The sequence below is a fragment of the Eschrichtius robustus genome, chromosome 20 (assembly GCF_028021215.1).
Source record: "Eschrichtius robustus isolate mEscRob2 chromosome 20, mEscRob2.pri, whole genome shotgun sequence".
NCBI classification, from domain to species: domain Eukaryota; kingdom Metazoa; phylum Chordata; class Mammalia; order Artiodactyla; family Eschrichtiidae; genus Eschrichtius; species Eschrichtius robustus.
This window is the reverse complement of record NC_090843.1, coordinates 25,441,492-25,463,216: the sequence shown is the minus strand read 5'-3', so window position 1 is coordinate 25,463,216 and position 21,725 is coordinate 25,441,492. Positions and strand designations below refer to the sequence as shown.

The window sequence follows — 21,725 nt, the reverse complement described above, 5'->3', positions numbered from 1 at the left end:
AACAAATAAGTAAAAATCCAACTAAGTTTTTGAGAGTTATACTGCCAAAACGACCACCAGCCTGGGCTTGAGAGCCTATGACTATTCAAGCCTTCTTAAAATGATCTTTGGGTTCCCAAGCATCTATGGCAGGAAGTGGACTAATAAAGCTGTTCATCCCCTTAAAGGGGTATATTCCTCATTGTCCATTTGGGATACAGCCAAGGAACATAAGAGGAAAAAAAGGAGGAGGAGGAGGAGGAGGAGGAGGAGGACCAATAAGCTGGAGCTAGGGGAGCAAAGAAAGAACAGACAAGCGAGCTAAGGAGCCAAGTCAGGGTCTCTTCAAGAACATTCCGCATCCCTGGAGGGGTCCTCTCAATGACTGCTCAGAGGAACTGCAGAATTTGCTGCAGTCCACTAACTGCTATATGTCTCCTGTTCTTCCCCCTTTCAAATGGGAGTGTTTATTTTTATCATCCTGTCGCTGGTCACCACTGTATATTGTATGTGAGGGCAGCCAATCATTTGTCAATTTCTTTCATAAGTCTATGGATCAAAAAGAGCAACATCTGGGCCTGATGTAGAGGCTACTATGTGCACCATCTCCTCACGAATAGACCACCAGTCATCACATCCTTGCATCACTCAGAGATCCTGGACTTCAAGCCTGATGCCATGATTTGATAGGACCTTGGGGTTCCCTACTTGGGGAGGAAGTGAGTGTATTTTGCCTGTGAGAGAGAGTAGATCGACTATCTGGTGACCAAAAGAATAGTGCTGTTTATCATATATTTTCAGCTGTCTCCCTGGCACAGGCAGTGTTGTGCTTCCTGGCCCTGCCTAGTTACATGGGACTACATGACTAGATCTGGCCATCATGTTGTGAAATAAGCAATGTGAGTCACTTCTGAGCTAGTGAGAGACCCTTCAGACTTCATTTCCCTCTTAGCATGGTGACCAATAGTGTACAAGAAGGTGGTTGTTTCATCAGCCTGGATCACTGAGTGACACGAGCAGAGCTCCCCTGCTGATCTATCATGGCCATGCAGTGAGAAACAAATCCTTCATTGTTTAAGCCACCTAGATTGGGAGGTGGTTTGTTGCTGCAGCACAATCTAGCTAATGCAGTTCTTTATGAATATGTATATGTATTACATATATCAATGGTCTCAGTCTTAAGCTAGACAGCAGAGACAATTGCTAGGTGAAAAGTTTTAAAATCAGACAGACGAAGGGATCAATTCACATGGGAATTCTCTACTTAATAAGTTAGAAAATAAGACTTTTCCTTCTTTAAAAAATTAGAATTAAAGTGCTTTATTCTATTTTTTTTTTTTTGCGGGGGGGGGGTGGGGCACCACGCTGCGTGGCTTGTGGGATCTTAGTTCCCCAACCGGGGACTGAACCCGGGCCCCGGCAGTGAGAGCGCTGAGTCCTAACCACTGGACCACCTGGAAATCTGCCCTTTTTTGCTTTATATGATTTTAAATGATGTACACATATATAGGATTACCATATGAACATGGAGTGGAAGAGCAGAGTCTTAAGCTGGACTCTGGACCGCCAGGGAAGTCCCCCCATATGAACCTGAAAGTGACATCTCACCACTATTAAAATCAGGAAGGCTCATAGAAACGCCAACAAATCACACTGTCACAACAGAAGACACAGTCTAATTGTTCACTTTGAGACACATTTGGGCATTCTGCCCACATTTTACTTTCTTCATTTGGTTTTGGCACCTTTTCCCTTGTCTGAGTTTTGGGTGATAATCTTTCTTTATTCTCTTTCCAGAAAACTTAAAATATCTCCTAAGAGCACAATAGAGTAACCTTTACAATACCAAAACCACATTAGGGAAATTAGAACCTTCCATGTTCCATTATCCAACTCTTCATGCGTATCCTCAGTTCTAACTTACTTATTACAAATCATCTTAGTTTTTTAGAAGACTCTCTAAGTGAACATATTGAGCTCTGAGAACCTGAAGGTAGACAGAAGAGGCGAATAAGAAATAACCCTCAATGATATTTAAAGCTGCTTAAATTCATCTCTCTATGGTATTAAAACAACACAAGTTCATCTGTTCTTAAAGATAATTGTCTGAAGTGGCATAAAATAAATTCCAAAATGAAGTGGGTCATTCCTTAGTGTCTTGCTATAATTAGTGTACACAACTTGGGGGAAAACGTGGTGTGTATGTCAGGGGTTCACCATCTGAGAAGCAGTCAGTCCTAGTACTGTAAAAGCTGGACCAGCTACTGGGAAGAAAATACAGTTTTTTTTAAAAAAGTTAGAAAATATGACAGCATATATACAGATAGTAAAGTACAGCTTTCAGAATGTGCTTTTTTTCAATGCCATTTTTTCCCGAAGTGGACTACAAAATAAGTTTATGCAGTCTTCAAGAGTGTTTATTAGTTTTAAAAGGAAAACAATTTTGTTCCCTGAGAAGTTTTAATAGTTAATTTCAACAAATTTAATTTTTTTCCTATTAAAATACGTACCTATGCATCCTCCTTGTATGTTAAAAAGACCCTATTTTGGACGAGTCTTTGCAAGTTGAAAAGGCAACCTGGTAAGGTGTATCAGTCTGGTACCTCTGCTTATTCCACTCCTTCAGAGCCATGGTCCCTGACCTGTTTCCAAAGCTCAAACCACCCATGTACTGCCAGACCCTGGTCCTGCTGAATGGAGAGGTTTCTAAAGCATACAACTACCTATGACGATCAGGCCAAAACTAAAACCACCAAGAAATGGAAAGGATCAAGGAGGGAAAGATAAATGCCTATCAGCAAAGTTCTTTCAAAAAAAAAAAAGAAAAAAAGATCCACTAGGAAGAATGGACAGGATGACATTTGGGTCTGTGACAGCAATGCAATGGTCTGACACTTTAGTCAAAGCTTTCCTGCTTTTGCCGAACGCTACTCATTTTTTTCTCATTAGGAAACTATGTCAGTGATACATTTGTCAAATAACAACTAATCTCAAAGTCTTTGGATGGTCAGGTAATTATTTAACAACTACTAACTATGTGCTTACTATGAGTAAAAAAAAAAAAACAAAACTAGAAATCTGAAAGTTTGGAAGAGACACTGCGTGCAGGTGGGAAAATCAGTAAAAGTTTTGTGAAGGACAGTACATTTCAGGAAAACTTGAAGGGCAGGCAGGTTTTAGACTGGCAGAAATGAAGGCAGAAAAAGTCATTTCTAGTAAAGTGAAATTAGAATGGGGTAATAGTGAGGTATATTCTTAAATTAATATTAAGAATATTAAGAATTCTTAATACTAAGAATATTCTTAGACAAGAGACCGTGTAAGCTGTTTAGTTTTGCTAGAATATAGGGCTTGAGGAAGGGAGAGGTGGCAAGATAGGTGAGTTATTATTATTTTTTAAAAATAAATTTATTTATTTATTTATTTTTGGCTGTGTTGGGATCTTCGTTGCTGCGTGCGGGCTTTCTCTAGTTGCGGCGAGCGGGGGCTACTCTTTGTTGTGGTGCGCGGGCTTCTCATTGCCGTGGCCTCTCCTATTGCGGAGCATAGGCTCTAGGCGCGTGGGCTTCAGTAGATGCAGCACACGAGCTCAACAGCTGTGGCTCATGGGCTCTAGAGCGCAGGCTCAGCAGTTGTGGCGCACGGGCTTAGTTGCTACGTGGCATGTGGGATCTTCCCAGACCAGGGCTCGAACCCGTGTCCCCTGCATTGGCAGGCGGACTCCCAACCACTGAGCCACCAGGGAAGTCCCAATAGGTGAGTTATTGCCATATTGTGGCCAACCTTGAAGGCTGGACTGAAGAGTTTGTAGTTAATATGGATGACAAGATAGAGCATCAAAGGTTTTTAAGGAAGGAACTAATATAATTAGAGTTGTGTTTTGGGGTCAAATTACATGACAGCAAACAACTGTAGACCTATATTTAAGTATATCTTTGAGACATATATATGATAAAACAGATATACAATTAAGCAAAATAGAATAAACTTAAAATAAGTAAAGAAATTGAAGTAGTAAAAAAATAGGAGTAGGAAAATAATACCAGGAATTAGGATAAAAACAAAATAAAAGCACAAACGATTTTACACTAAATCCTATATTAGTACTGACTAAAATAAAATTTAAAATATCCAAACTGTAATTCTAAAAAGTTCTCTACAAGAATGCATTCCTCATGAAATAATTAATTTCCCTACCTAGTAATTAAACTGAGTGTAAGACTCATGTCCACACTAAAACCTTAATTTTTTTTTGGTGATAATACAGTAGGTTCTACTTTCAGTAGGCCTAATATAATGAAATCTCACCATGTCCTGTCTTTTCCTTAAAAACAATCTGTAAGAGCAGCCACTATGGAAAACAGTATGGAGATTCCTCAAATAATTAAAAATAGAACTACCATTCGATCCAGCAATTCCACTCCTGGGTATATGTCCAAAGAAAACTCCTATGTTCAATGTAGCATTATTTACAATAGCCAAGAAATGTAAGCAACCTAAGTGCCCATCAACAGATGAATGGAGGAACTTCCCTGGCGGTCCAGTGGTTAAGACTCTGCGCTTCCATAGCAGGGGGCACAGGTCCAATCCCTTCTCGGGGAACTAAGATCCCGCATGCCATGCGGTGTGGCCAAAAAAAAAAAAGATGAATAGATAAAGAAGATACGGTGTGTATGCATACGTATATATTTACACACACACACACACACACACACGCACACAATATTACTCAGCCATGAAAAAGGATGAGATCTTGCCATTTGTGACAATATGGAGGGATCTAGAGGGTATTATGCTAAGTAAAATAAGTCAGATACTGTATGATTTCACTTATATGTGGAACCTAAAAAACAAAACAAGTAAGCAAACGACAAACCAGAAACAGAGTCACAGATACAGAGAAGAAACAGGTGGTTGCCAGAGGGGTGGGGAGCCGGGGGTGGGGGGGGGGGGTGGGGGGAGGGGAGAAACAGGTGAGGGAGATTAAGATCTTGTTCTTTTATATAAAACAAGCCATATCATTATGGTAAAGAATGTGTGACCGTACGGGCTTAATGATGGGATCGATAATTAGGGTTCATTTTTTTTGGCTGTGTTGGGTCTTTGTTGTTGCGCGCGGGCTTTTTCTAGTTGCGGGGAGTGGGAACTACTCTTCTTTGCGGTGTGCGGGCTTCTCATTGTGGTGGCTTCTCTTGTTGCGGAGCACGGGCTCTAGGCGCGCCAGCTTCAGTAGTTGCAGCATGCGGGCTCAGTAGTTGCAGCATGCAGGCCCTAAAGTGCACGGGCTTAGCGGCTCTGAGGCATGTGGGATCTTCCCAGACCAGGGATCGAACCCGTGTCCCCTGCATTGGTAGGCGGATCCTTAACCACTGCACCAACAGGGAAGTCCCGGGGTTCATTTTTAACCTAAATTTTGGTACTGTCAACCCTTAAATTTTACCAACCTATGCCTCAGTCTGCCAATCTGAAAAGCGGGAGCCAAGAAAACAAACTGCAAAACTGAAAAACTTGGTAAATACTACCCTCTGATCTACGAAACACATATGGTAGTGGTGACAGTTATATGCATTTATATGATACTTTAGATTACATAAAGCACATTTATCATACATTTGTTAAACATTTATTAAATGCTTACTTTCTAAAGGTGCTCACAGAATCGACCTGGGATGCACTAGAAAAGCTACCAACACCAACATGTAAAAGTCAACTTTACAATAAACAAAACCTCAAATGACATATATCATTGGACCATATTTTAGATAAACATCATAAAGTGTTCTCAGATGCCTATATTTTATATAGTTGAAAAATATAACTAGTTTTAGTGCAATCTCATCTACCAAAATTTAATGTCAAATAATTATTTTTAAGCAGTCCATTTAATCCGTTATCTGTAAGAAATGAAATTGAGAAATGCCTGTCACGTCCAACTTTAGACAAACCTTTTGTAAAAATAAAATTTCACTGCAGTTTTTCACATATGCATTTTTTTATTTATTATAAATTTATTTATTTATTTTTGGCTGCGTTGGGTCTTCGTTGCTGTGCGCGGGCTCTCTCTAGTTGCGGAGAGCGTGAGCTACTCTTCTTTGCGGTGCGCGGGCTTCTCATTGCGGTGGCTTCTCTTGTTGCAGAGCACAGGCTCTAGGCGTGTGGGCTTCAGTAGTTGTGGCACACGGGCTTAGTTACTCTGCGGCATGTGGGATCTTCCCAGACCAGGGATCAAACCCGTGTCCCCTGCGTTGGGCGGGGTGGGGGGGGGGATTCTTAACCATTGCGCCCTCAGGGAAGCCCCACATATGCATTTAAATGAGACTGTCGGAGAGGTACTTCTCCTAGGTACTACCTAATTACCTTCAAGCATCAACAGTCTCCACATTTCCATATAAGACAATAAAAACTAATGTGCATTACTCATCACACAGTGGCTTAAGCAACCTTAACTTTCAACAATAACCCCCTAGGGCCAAAGAAGAAATCAAATACTAAGTAGGTTACACTGCAGGACCTGGATGATTACAGCATATTTTTACAACATTTTTCCATTATTCAATTCAATTCACAAAAGTCATCTACAGACAGGAGGATGTAATTTAAACAAAGGAGTTATTTTTAAAAGAAGAGTAAGAGTTTTGTATTATTGTTATCTTTCCCATTAAAATCTGACAAAGTCCTGGATACATGAACACTTTCAGCACCCTTAAAAACAATCAGAAGAACATATCGACAAGATACATAATCTTAGAAAGTCTCAGTCTAGCTTTGACCAAAGGTTGTTTTATGGAACGCAATTATCACATTTAATGCACTAGTCCATTTTCAAAATGGCTATCAATGTGAGTACCTTGATCATTAGTAGTTGATATCCTGCCTATTAGCTTTATTAAGAAAAATCAGAGACTTAAAAGGCCTTGTGAATCTTACTTTTCTTAAACTCCTTAAAAGTAACACTTTAAGTTAGAACTGAGACCTGTTTAGCAGGTTCAGATGTCCGCATCGTGGTTACCTATAATGTAAGCCATTGTGAGGGGCCTATGTATACATCAAGTTGACTAGATCATTGTGAACTTGAATTAAAAACTCATTTAGAAAATGAAAATAACTGAGAAATGCCCTCATTACATTCATACGTTATATTTTACAATGTGTGAACACCACCAGGAAATGTTGGAATTTAATTTATATATTTATATATTGTTACCGTTTTCTCATTAACAAAAAATTTTTGACACTTCAAAAATTAACATTTGGAAGAAAGTTTAACTGAACTAGTCTTAAACCAGGTATAAACAACTAATCTAAAACAAATTATTTGAAACCCTATGGGAAGGTTTAACCCAAACCATGACATACCCACAACATGTCCAATGGAAAAAGATGAATCGCTAACATACAACTTGCCTTTTCCTTCCTAAGTCTGTATTTTCTTCTCCTTGGCTGTAATTCTTAAACTTTTAAGAATCTTTGGAAAACTACAAATCTTCTCTCCCCACAAAAATGAACACATAAACATTTACATGCAATTTCAAGGAGTCTGCCCATTTCGAGAAATCCATCCATGGATCCCCCTAGGTATCCCCAAACCCCAGTCTAGGAACTCCTGTCGTACAGCAGCTTTTACTTTTCTATATTTGTAATATACATTTAGATTAAGTTGGTAAGTTAAAATTTCCTCTACCTCCTTTGCTCTTCTTTCCTACATCTTTTTCTCTGAATCTCTCCAGCATATCTATGGTCATAAAAGAATTAACAGTTGAATGAAAGAACTGTGTTGAGTAACATCATTAAATGTAGAATAAAAGATCTTAGTATAAACCCCAATATGCTAATTAACCAGATGTATAACCTCAGACAAGCCAGTTAATCTCACTTGATCTCAGTGTGTTCCTGCGTAAAAGAAGAATAATAGTACCCACACCTATTTAATCTGATAACACAGGCAAAGTTCCCAGTACAAAGGGGGCTTTCAGTGTTGGCTCCTTTCTCCTTCCTACTTGAGAGGATCATTCCTAAAGAAGTTATAGATTATGGATAGCAGAGCAGAGATTTATGTCATTTTAGAGTTTGTTGCATGCATTTTTCCACAGTGAACATGATGCAGTGGAGATGAAAGAAAAGAAAAGATGGGGAAGGGAAAGTTTAAAAACTGAAGTAGGCCATAAGCAACCAAAGGAAGAATATAAACCGAACTTTACCAAAATAGAAACCTTTGGGGTGTCAAAGGTCACTATCAGAAAAGTAAAGAGATAACCCAGAGAATGGGAAAAATATTTGCAAATCATAGGTCTGATAAGGGTCTAGTATCCAGAATATATAAAGAACTCTTACAACTCAACAATAAAAAGATAACCCAATTTTTAAATGGGCAAAACACTTGAATAGACAATTCTCCAAAGAAGATATACAAATGGTCAATTTGTACAGGGAAAGATGCTCAATATCTTTAGTCATTAAAAAAACGCAAATCAAAACCACAATAAGATACCACTTCATACCTCCTACGGTGGCTATAATAAAAAACTGGAAAGAAGCAAGTGTTGGCTAGGATGTGGAGAAATTGGAAGCTTCATACATTACTGATGGGAATATAAACTGGTACAGTCACTTTTGAAAACAGTTTGACAGTTCCTCAAAATGTCAAACATAGAGTTACCAAATGACCCGTCATCCCACGCCTACGTATGTACTCAAGAGAACTGAAAATATATGTTCATACAAAAACTTGTATGTAAATGTTCATAGCAGCATTGTTCATAATAGCCCAAAAGTGGAAACAATCCAATTATACACCAACTGATGATGAATGCGTGCATAAAACCTATATCCACACAATGGAATACTATCAGTCATAAAAAGGAATGAAGTACTGAGACGTTGTACAGCATGGATGAATCCTGAAAACATTATGCTAAGCAAAGAAGCCAGACACAAAAGACAACACATTGTATGATTGCATTTACATGAAATGGTCAGAATAAGCAAATACATGAAGACAGAAAGTAAATTAGCGATTGAGAGGAGCTGGGGTTAGGGAGGAGCAGGGAGTGACTGCTAACGGATTCCAGGTTTCCTTTTGGGGTGCTGAAAATATTTTGGAAATAGATATTGGTGATGGTTGCACAGCTTTCTGAATACACTCAAAAACACTGACTTGTACACTTTAAAATGGTGAATTATATGGTATATAAATTATATCTCAATATAAATAAACAAATGAAATGAGATGAAATAGGCTATCTGGACACTAGTAGTCCAAAGATGGTCTGAAATAAAAGATTATCTGAAAATTAGGTATTTTATATAAAAATGACATTATTGACTTACTGGATAGGTCATAAGTGATGAATTGGGCTCTAACAGCAGGGATGCAATGAGACTGAGTGGAAAATTCAAAACCACCCACAGTGCTGAGCGTCAGAGAATTTGGACTGGCTCTATTTGGGGCTCTTCCATACTGCTGGGCAGGTTACCTTACCTTTCGAACCCTCAGTTTTCTCAGCTACACACTTAAAGGATTCCCTCCCACCAGTGACACTTACTGTTTCTGCTGACTGTTTCTTTCCATTCTCTTGCCTAGCTCATCTGGTCACCTACTGCCACACAATATTCCCAACCTTTTCAACATTAAGGGCTATCATATGCTCCCCTCGCCACTCTTCCTATGCCCCTCCCATGTTCCCATGGAGCACTGTTTTTAAAAGTTGTGTCTAAGAGGGACTTCCCTGGTGGTCCAGTGGTTAACACTCCCCCCTTACAATGCAGTGGGTGCAGGTTTGATCCCTGGTCCGGGAACTAGGATCCCACATGCTGCGTGGCACAGCCAAAAAAAAAAAAAAAAGTTGTGTCTAAGAAATTGCATTTAGGTCATACTTTTTTATTTTTTGCTAACCAAATATAAAAAAGTAGCCTATCATAACTTCTTGGTTAGACTCTCCAGCTTTTACCATAATTTCCGTTTGACTTTCTGAACACTAAAATTAGCTTATTAATCTCAGGATGGGGATGCCTGAGTTAAGGGAATATGCTATCTACAATCTTGAAATAAGCATGACACTAAATGGGACTGGCCCATAGCCTTAACCATGGTATAGGTAACTTTTTCCAAAAACAACACTAGGTCTACCACACTTTCTCACAGTAGAGAGAGATATGACCACGTATAACACCATTCCTTGGATGATTCTATTCAATCCTCTGCCTTGATCAGAAGGCGTTTAAGGCAACATGCCAAATGGGATGTAGAAGCAACCTATGAAGCCTCAGATAACCTGCCATACCCATTGCTACCTTACTGTTAATAGTCCTTTTTTTTTAAAACATAAGCTGTAGGCTGAGTAAAACAAAGCCAGGTAGCAATGCCACAACTGTGTCAAAATTAAAGGCAAAAGTGCCCAATCACTCTGTAGGTGGTGCAGAGCACAACTCTACCCAACAGAGGTGTTCTGTGCTGGATGGTGGCAAACTGAGCCAATGGATCCTCCATCCCTTTTGGGAAGTACAGCTGAACATAGAGAAGAGGTTGATACTGGGGTCTGGGCTGTAACCCTAACCACACTGAGTTATGGTTAATGAATCCTCACGAGATATCCAGTGTGTCACGGCCTTGGAAGTGATGGGACTCTTTACTAAAATTGCTGCTTCTCAAACATAGGGTCTATTTGTGAATGCCCAGATCTCCTTTTTTTTTTTTTTTTTAAATAAATTTATTTATTAATTGATTGATTTTTGGGTGTGTTGGGTCTTCGTTTCTGTGCGAGGGCTTTCTCTAGTTGTGGCGAGCGGGGGCCACTCTTCATCGCGGTGCACGGGCCTCTCACTATCGCGGCCTCTCTTGTTGCGGAGCACGGGCTCCAGACGCGCAGGCTCAGTAGTTGTGGCTCACGGGCCCAGTTGCTCCGCGGCATGTGGGATCCTCCCGGACCAGGGCTCGAACCCGTGTCCCCTGCATCAGCAGGCAGACTCTCAACCACTGCGCCACCAGGGAAGCCCTAGATCTCCTTTTTTACTCTAAAGAGAGATATAGCTTTTAACTTTTTTTTTCTGATTATAAAGGCAAAGTTTACAGGTCAAATGGGTTTATGCACTGTGTTTTCTGTCCAATTACCGCACTCTACTCTTCATTCACAAGCTTTAACTATCATCTATACGCAAAGTACCAAGAGTCTAATATAAGAAGATATTTATTTATTTATTCCTTCAAATAATTATTGTATTGACCGCAACCTTCACAAGCTTAAATTTGTTTCGGGAGCAAGAACTATACACCAAAAATAAGTTACAATTGGGTCTTCCCTGGTGGCGCAGTGGTTAAGAATCCACCTGCCAATGCAGGGGACACGGGTTCGAGCCCTGGTCTGGGGAGATCCCACATGCCACGGAGCAACTAAGCCTGTGCGCCACAACTACTGAGCCTGCGCTCTAGAGCCCACGCGCCACAACTACCATAGCCCGTGCGCCTACAGCCTGTGCTCCGCAACTAGAGAAGCCACCGCAATGAGAAGCACGCGCACCGCAACGAAGAGTAGCCCCCGCTCGCTGAGACTAGAGAAAGCCTGCACGCAGCAACGAAGACCCAATGCAGCCAAAAATAAATAAAATATAAATAAATTTATAAAAAAAAGTCACAACTGCCAAATAAAACAAATGGTATTTTTTAAAAAGGTGCCATATAACTATTTAAAAGGGCAAGAAAGATGTAGAATGGACAGGCTATGGAAAGCCTTGTGAAGAGTATGAGATCTGAGCTAGGTCCTGAATGAAGGAGGGATCTGAAGAAGCAGAGAGGAAATGAGAAGACAGGATGAGGAGAGTAAGGCTGTTATCGTGAAGAAGCACAGTATACTTAGGCCCAGTCAAAGGGACTTTACCAGGGGTTAGCTGGTGATAAGGTTATAAACGCAGTCAGTGTAGGGACAGAAAATGGAAGGGTTTGACTGTAGAGCTGAGAGATGTGGGCATCACTAACAGTGGCAGAGAGAGTCAAAAAAAAAAAAAAAAGGGAAAATCAACAGAGTTTTCTCATTAGATGTGAAGGCTAAAGAAAAATATCAAAGATGATTTAGACAATTTGAATTTCCATACCCATATCTAACAGGAAAATACAGGTGGGAGAGCACATCTTTTTTATTACTGTTAAGACAATCAGCCTCAATTCAGAGATCTAGTTCTATCTTTTGCAGAGTGACTAGATAAGTTTTTTGCTAAATATTCCTAACATTCCTTTACAATGACAACCACTACCAAAAAATTAAGTCCAAACCTCCTTCAAGATTAGACCCCACGCACCACAACTACTGAAGCCTGCGTGCCCTAGAGCTCGTGCCCCACAAGAAGAGAAGCCACCACAATGAGAAGCCCGTGCACCGCAACGAAGAGTAGCCCCCGCTTGCCGCAACTAGAGAAAGCCCGTGTGCAGCAACGAAGACCCAACACAGCCAAAAAAAAAAAAAAAAAAAAAAAAGATTAGACCCCTCACTTTACCTTTCTAACATCATTTCCCTCCACATCCCTCCACAAACTCTATTAAGGTCTGTCTACTCAATGTTCCCTGAGCATGCCATATAACTTCTCATGCCAGTCATTTGTTAATCCTGCCCCGTCAGCCGAGAATGCCCTTATTTCTCTCCCTGTCAACTGAATCTCACTAATCTCTCAATATTCAGTTCAAACACCACTAACTCTTTCTAAAAATCCCCAGCCCCTATCACTTTTCCTGTGTGTATTTCCACTCTACTACTCCTGGCTTTATTACACTTATTTCATCCCGTATTGTATAAAATTTGTTTATATGACCACATTCCCATTGCCAGTGACTGATTTAGAGGTGGGTCCATTATTAAGTTTTGGACAGAGAGATTTAAGTGAAATCAGCTGGAAGGCTTCTGAGAAAGATTTCCAAACTCTTAAAAAAGAGCATAAGAAAGCACTAACCACCACCCTCTGCTGGATGTCATCTTGTCTGGATATGATGCCTGGAACTGTGGTACCCATCTTGCATCCATGATGAGAACTGGCTAAAGGACAAAGCAGACAAGTCCAAGATGGCAGAGCAGAAGGTGGAAAGAATGTGGGTCCTTGATGATGTCACTAAACCACAGATTTAAGCCAATCCTAGACTGAGGCATCTTGTTACTTGTTATGATAAATTTTCCTTATTTTCAAATTATTTTGAATTGGATTTTCTATCATTTGAAGCCCAAAGCATCTTAATTTATACAGTCATGTTTGAGATGCAAATTAGACGTCTATGCAGAGACATCAAGTAGTCAATTGGATAGAAGATCAGGGGAGAAGTCAAGACTGGACCCGTATATTTGGGAGACAGCAGCATACAGAAAGAATTTACATTTGAGGGCTGGGAACACCGGATAGAGAGAGAAAAGAAAGCTTTAGGGCACCCTACGGGCAGAGGAGAAAAAGCCAACAAGGAAGAAAGAAGAAATTAACACTGAGGGAAAATGAAAACACTAAACTGCAAGGCGCAGAAGCCAAGAGATTAAGCTTCAAGAAAGAAGAACTGTTCAGCTGCATCAAATGCTGCTAAAACACTGAGTAAGATAGAGAAAAATGACCACTGAATTTAGTGGCTGAATAATTCCTTAACATAAAGGCCACCTTGTCCTTCCACAGCCTCCTTCTCCCTGGAAAAACAGCCGTCTTGAGTTAATTAGTATGATGGTTAAGGGCTCAGACTTGGGCTGAGTTCTGGAGCTACCACTCCTAGCTGTGGGGCCTGCTCAATCAACCAGCCTACCCTGTGAGAAGGAGGGAATGGCAGCTGAGGAATGGCAGCTGGAACTGGACTCCAAATAGACAAAAGGTTTGCATTCGGTTTTTAAAGATGGGAGAGACTTGAGCGTGTTTACATGCTGATGGGAAGGAACACCTTTTACCACAAGGAGCCCATTACAAGAAAACATTTTGGAATTTATTAGAGTAGGTTAGTTTATTAAGCTTTAAAAAATTATATACAGATTAAAAAGTATGATAAAGCCACAAGCTTAATCTCTACCTCATCTCAGAACATATCAACCAAAAGAAAAACGATACACATTATACGATATAACGATATAACGATACACGATACTTATTTATCACAATAAGTAGTAATAGTAAATAGTTAATGAAAAGTACCTAATCTTCTCTTGGTTTTACTAAAAAGATGATTCCAATATTAAAACACAAAGTACTAAATCATAAAAGCTCAGATATTTTAAAAGCTAAGGAAATCTATAACATAGCTACCTAAAACTGTTTGGAATACCCTCCTAAAACACTTTGTCTTTTATATATATATATATATATTTTTTATACAGCAGGTTCTTATTAGTCATCAATTTTATACACAGCAGTGTATACATGTCAATCCCAGTCTCCCAATTCATCACATCACCCTCCCCACCACCACTTTCCCCCCTTGGTGTCCATACGTTTGTTCTCTACATCTGTGTCTCAATTTCTGCCCTGCAAACCAGTTCACCTGTACCATTTTTCTAGGTTCCACATATATGCGTTAGTATACGATATTTGTTTTTCTCTTTCTGACTTACTTCACTCTGTATGACAGTCTCTAGATCCATCCACGTCTCTACAAATGACCTAATTTCGTTCCTTTTTATGGTTGAGTAATACTCCACTGTATATATGTACCACATCTTCTTTATCCATTTGTCTGTGGATGGGCATTTAGGTTGCTTCCATGACCTGGATATTGTAAATAGTGCTGCAATGAACACTGGGGTGCATGTGTCTTTTTGAATTACGGTTTTCTCTAGGTATATGCCCAGTAGTGGGATTGCTGGGTCATATGGTAATTCTATTTTTAATTCTTTAAGGAACCTCCATACTGTTCTCCATAGTGGCTGTATCAATTTACATTCCCACCAACAGTGCAAGAGGGTTCCCTTTTCTCCACACCCTCTCCAGCATTTGTTGTTTGTAGATTTTCTGATGATGCCCATTCTAACTGGTGTGGGGTGATACCTCATTGTATCAGTCTTTAATACATCCTCAAACCTGAAGTATTTTTTCCCTTTGGTCTTATTGAAGAAATACGCTGTCAGGAGATAAGCTTTCTATAAGCTTGTGTACACAACCATGTAAGAAAATATTAAAACATTTTAATGTTCACTTCAGGAAATTCTAAAATTTAAAACCACTCCAAATTAAAATATGACCACTTCAAAGAAAAGGGGATAATTTCAAAGTTAAGACCAAAACAGCTTTTGATACAAACCACTGCATGTTGCAGAAGCAGTAACCTAGTTTCACTTTGAGTGTAGTGTTTGTTGCCCTCAAGGGATCTGCAACTTTCGAGCAAGATTTTTTCATTAAATGCCATATAACAGGTAAAGCAGAGGAGGAAAAAAAGTCAATACATCTTCATGCTACAACACATCTCAACTGTTCAGTTTAAGGGAAGAAAAGCACAGTACTTACGAACACATACATATACAAACACGCACACATATACATGTATCACATTGATAAGCTGCTGTTAGTTATTGGTGAGATAACACTAAAATGTTAACTCAAGGCTAACCTATAGAACATGTGGCAATTTAACAATCTGCTTGTGAGGCGCAAAAATCCCCAGCATCACACAAAATTCCTCTTGACTATTTGCTCCCTGGTTCAGTAATTGGTCAGTAATAACCTGAGCAGAGAAAGCTGGTGGAAGACGTTCAAATATACAAAGGTTTTTCCACATAGAATTCTTAATTACTTTTTCCCAAAACATGGTTCTCCATATTGAGCTGTGAATACTATGCATATTTCAGAAAGACAGAAATCCCAAACATCCACATTTCTGAGTGAACAACCTGTTCCAAGACACTATCTCCCTATAAGCCCCAGAGAAGTTACTTTGAGGGTATAAAATAAATTAATTAGTAACAATACACACTTTAGAATTTATATTTTAACTGCACTGGAATGTCTAAAAAATGAGCCTACGAACAGCAAAGGCACTGAGCCCAAGAGGAAGTGAACAGACTCCTGGCTTGCAGACAAATGAGTGGGTGGAGGAAACATTTATGTGGGGAGGATGATTTTTACACAATGCTTTTCTTAATCTAAAGAAAACCACAGCTCTTCGCAATATATGTGCTATAAATAGATGTAATCAGTTAAAAACCTGAATACTTGTTTGCCTACTTGTTTTGTTTTTAAATAACTTTTCTCATAACCCAAATCCAATGAGTAATCAAGATAATCAAGCCAACGTGACCAAGCAGGTTGCCCAGTTAAAGGCCTGGGGACATATGACCAAGACTAATTCCCCTTCACCTGTTTATGCTGAGGAAAATATTTTAATTAGTAATGTGGGTTTTTCTTGTAACATCTTTAAATATACTTCCCTCACCAAAATCAAAGAGTTTTCACACTGGTTCACATCAATGTAAAATTTCTACCAACTACTTTTGGCAACATCTTTAAGAAATGTGATCTAGAGCAATCAGAGTTTTGATCACAGAACCATTGTTCTAGCAACTGCTCCCTCCTTCCCCAGCTCCTCCCCGCCAAAACCCCACATCTATCTAAGATCACAAAGTTCCTGTCAAGTAAGTATTAGTCTCTTTCATAAATAGAGGAAATTAAGGCCTGCTGACTAAAAGGTGAGAGGGGCTCTGAGAGAGTACGAACTAGTTGAGTATATAACTGCTATGCTCTTTTCTCCCTTAAAATAAAACCCGATCAGAGGACAGATGACTTTTTTTGGAAGTGGAGGTGAGGGTTGCTGGTAAAGAGGTAATGTAACCTAGGTTTTCTAATATTTTTACAATGGACATGTATTCTTTTTTTTTTTTTTAATAAATTTACTTATTTATTTATTTTTGGCTGTGTTGGGTCTTTGTTGCTGCACGCAGGCTTTCTCTAGTTGTGGAGAGCGGGGGCTACTCTTTGTTGCGGTGCGCGGGCTTCTCATTGCGGTGGCTTCTCTTGCTGCAGAGCATGGGCTCTAGGCGCGCGAGCTTCAGTAGTTGCAGCATGCGGGCTCAGTAGTTGTGGCTCACGGGCTGTAGAGCACAGGCTCAGTAGTTGTGGCGCACAGGCTTAGTTGCTCCGCAGCATGTGGGATCTTCCAGACCAGGGCTCGAACCCGTGTCCCCTGCACTGGCAGGCGGATTCTCAACCACTGCTCCACCAGGGAAGCCCAGATTAATTGTTAATAATGCCCCTCTCACACATCTCTCCCAGTCTGGATAATAAATTATATGGTTACCCATTTATGCAAAAAACAAATATACTACTGTTCCTATATGGCAATAGGTTTGTAAAATGTGTATCATTTCCAGATTTTATCTTTTTAAATTCATTTTATTCATTTTTATTACACATTAGATTTTCTTAAATTATAAAAAGTAACTTATTTTAGACCTTCATCTCATTCTGATATATACCTGTCACACAATAAAATCAAAGATTTGCTTTAATCAAATACGAGAAAATCAAAATCTGATTTTACCACATCAAAATGTATACAGAGGGACGTCCCTGGTGGCGCAGTGGTGGTTAAGAATCTGCCTGCCAATGCAGGGGACACAGGTTCGAGCCCTGGTCTGGGAAGATCCCACATGCCGCGGAGCAGCTAAGCACGTGAGCCACAACTACTGAGCCTGTGCTCTACAGCCCACAACTACTGAAGCCTGTGCGCCTAGAGCCCATGCTCTGCGACAAGAGGAGCCAACGCAATGAGAAGGCCGTGCACAGCAACAAAGACCCAGCACAGCCAAAAATAATAAATAAATAAATAAATAAATTTATTTAAAAAAAATGTATACAGAGTAAATAAATCAAATGAATAAAAAAGTAGAAACTTTAAAGACTATAAGCCCCTTGAGGAGAGATAGTTCTTTTTAAAATACTACTTCAACATTCTAGCCTGTGTCTAGCTCAGTACTGAGAACATAATGAGGTCCAGATTGAGGCCTGTGCTCTAGAGCCCATGAGCCACAACTACTGAGCCCACGTGCCACAACTACTGAAGCCTGTGCGCCTAGAGCCCGTGCTCCACAAGAGAAACCACTGCAGTGAGAAGCCCACGCACTGCAACGAAGAGTAGCCCTCACTCACCGCAACTAGGGAAAGCCTGCATGCAGCAACGAAGACCCAACTCAGGCAAAAATAAATAAATAAAAATAAATCAATCTATAAAAAAATTATTAAAAAAAAAAAGACTCAGGAGGGACTTCTCTGTGGCGCAGTGGTTAAGAATCCGCCTGCCCATGCAGGGGACACGGGATCGAGCCCTGGTCCGGGAAGATCCCACATGTCCCGGAGCAACTAAGCCTGTGCACCACAACTACTGAGCCTGTGCTCTAGAGCCTGCGAGCCACAACTACTGAGCCCACGTGCCACAACTACTGAAGCCCACATGCCCAGAGCCTATGATCTGCAACAAGAGAAGCCACCACAATAAGAAGCCCGCGCACCGCAATGAAGGGTAGTCCCTGCTCGCCGCAACTAGAGAAAGCCTGCACACAGCAACGAAGACCCAACGTGGCCAAAAATAATAAATAAATAAATAAATAAATAAATAAATAAATAAATAAATTTATATATTAAAAAAAAGACTCAGGAGCCAGCCTGATAAGCTCCTAATGGACAAAAACAGGACAACTGAGTATCAACAAGGATGAATAACAGTAATGCACTGAAACATTTCAGATATGCTTAAATCCATTGGTCACCTTTAGAGGATGCTAAGAGAACCAACTCATTCTTCTGAAAACTGGTAAGTGAAGGGCAAGAATCAAGCATTTAGTCTCCATTCCTATCAGATCTGTACCTCAAGGAAACTAAATATTTGTTGAGGGGAAATTTCTTTTTATAGAAGTATTCCAGCTAATAATTGAAGAAGAAGTTATAGTGTTTGGTATTATTTTGCAACCCATAATGAATTAATAGCTATAGGCAAAGATCATCAGTGGCTGGTAACAGTACCAAAGAAGAAACAACCAGCACTGTACGTCTCCTGGTAGAATTATACACCACCAGCTATTAGTCTTGTCCTGCACCCACAAGAAAAACTGAACCTTAATCTGATCAAGCCTGTAGATCTAAAAGCCAATTTACAGGAAGTAAAAGGCACCGAGGAACATGTTAAACGATATCACATGGATATAATCAGCACAATCCAGACTATGGGAGACTATACAACAAATGATAGGGATTCTTCAAAAAAAATTCCAAGGAAAAAGAAAGAAAGAGAAAAATAGGAAGGAGAACTTATAAAGAGACTTAACAGACATATTAACCAATCACTCTTCTTTACACCTTAATTCAACATTCTAGCCTGTGTCTAAATGTTGAAAACACTAACTGAAAAAACAATTATGAGTCAATTGGGAAGTACAGACACTGACTGAACACTTAATGATGGTCAGGAAGTCTTTTACTATAATCATGGTATTAAGTTGTCTTTTTTTTTTTTTTTCATACACACACACTGTATTTTATTTTTACAACAGATAAATAAACTGACACCAAGCATTGTAAATGGATGACCACAACAAAAGCAACAATGATTGCAATTACCAAACAGAAACACACTCATACTATGTCATAATATTGACATTCAGTCCAGTAATCCTCCACTGTAACAGCTCCTTTCCTTTGCAGTGAAAATTGATTTGTATATTCTTTGCCTCTGAGTCCCTGTGGGATTTTTTTTTTTTTTAATTCAAACAGAAAGTCACAAAAATTATAATCATCCTCATCAGTTCACTCAGTCCCATGTAATTAATTTTTTTTTCATCTTGATCTTTTGTTAGCACTTTTATGAATTCATCAGTTTTCCATTAGAGTTCTGAAAATGCTTATTCATTCAGTTCAGCAGTATAGTCAGTTACCAGAAACCTGTACTTGTCAGAGTCTTTTCCATGAATTCCTTGAAGATGAAACCCTTTTATAGGAACATTTTTGCAAAAGCATCAGAGTACACCCAGAACTGTCTGTAAATGACAAAAGACTTAAAAAACCACTGACCGAACACTTAATGATGGTCAGAAAGTCTTTTAGTATAATCATGGTATTAAGTTGTCTTTTTTTAAAAAAAGAATTTTTGTATATAAAAATAATATGATATGACATTTAGAATTTCTTCAAAGTCATTGGAGGGACGGAATTATAGTGAGGGTGGATATATATGAAACAAGATTAGCCATGTACTAATAATTGCTGAAGCTGGGATATGGGTATATTTTGGTTCATTATATTTTCCCGTTTATATATTTGAGAATTTCTATAATATAAAAAGGGTTTTGAAAGACCAAAAATATCATAATTTAGAAACATACAGGACACTATAACCTGACAACAATGGAGAAAAAATATTTTGTGACAACTACAATTAACTCTAAATTAACCTTCTGACATAACTAAGGAATTACAGAAGTAAAATATAGTTTGAAAATCCCTCTGTATTATGATTACATTTAATTTTCTTTTATACAACTTAAATTTTATGTCTCTAAAAACTATAATGTAAGCAATATGGTATATTTCCCTTTTTTTTTGTGGGAGAAAAATATTTATTATTAAATAGAAATAAACCCAGCTATACATTATGGTTAAGTGTAGAGTACTTTGTGTGTACTTTTTTTTTTAATTTAATTTTATTTATTTTTTTAAACAGCAGGTTCTTATTAGTTATCCATTTTATACATATCAGTGTATACATGTCAATTTCAATCTCCCAATTCATCACACCACCACCCTCACCCCACACCACTTTCCCCCCTTGGTGTCCATACATTTGTTCTCTACATCTGTGTCTCTATTTCTGCCCTGCAAACCTGTTCATCTGTACCATTTTTCCAGGTTCCACATATATGCGTTAATATACGATATTTGTTTTTCTCTTTCTGACTTACTTCACTCTGTATGACAGTCCCTAGATCCACCCACGTCTCTACAAATGACTCAATTTTGTTCCTTTTTATGGCTGAGTAATATTGCATTGTATATATGTACCACATCTTCTTTATCTATTCGTCTGTCAATGGGCATTTAGGTTGCTTCCATGTCCTGGCTATTGTAAATAGTGCTGCAATGAACATTGGGGTGCATGTGTCTTTCTGAATTATGGTTTTCTCTGGGTATATGCCCAGTAGTGGGATTGCTGGGTCATATGGTAATTCTATTTTTAATTCTTTAAGGAACCTCCATACTGTTCTCCATAGTGGCTGTATCAATTTACATTCCCACCAACAGTGCAAGAGGATTCCCTTTTCTCCACACCCTCTCCAGCATTTATTATTTGTAGATTTTCTGATGACGCCCATTCTAACTGGTGTGAGGTGATACCTCACTGTAGTTTTGATTTGCATTTCTCTAATAATTAGTGATGTTGAGCAGCTTTGCATGTGCTTCTTGGCCATCTGTATGTCTTCTTTGGAGAAATGTCTATTTAGGTCTTCTGCCCATTTTTGGACTGGGTTGTTTGTTCTTTTAATATTGAGCTGAATGAGCTGTTTATATATTTTGGAGATTAATCCTTTGTCCATTGACTCGTTTGCAAATATTTTCTCCCATTCTGAGGGTTGTCTTTTCGTCTTGTTTGTAGTCTCCTTTGCTTTGCAAAAGCTTTGAAGTTTCATTAGGTCCCATTTGTTTATTTTTGTTTTTATTTCCATTACTCTAGGAGGTGGATCAAAGTGATTTATGTCAAAGAGTGTTCTTCCTAGGTTTTCCTCTAAGAGTTTTATAGTGTCCAGTCTTACATTTAGGTCTCTAATCCA

General features: G+C 39.1%; 1 protein-coding gene across 2 annotated transcripts in view; it reads right to left on the bottom strand.

The window, feature by feature from the left end:
* ZNF652 (zinc finger protein 652) overlaps positions 1-21,725 on the bottom strand; it is a 71,230-nt gene that overhangs the window by 35,068 nt on the left and 14,437 nt on the right. The gene's annotated exons all lie outside the window — the stretch shown is intronic.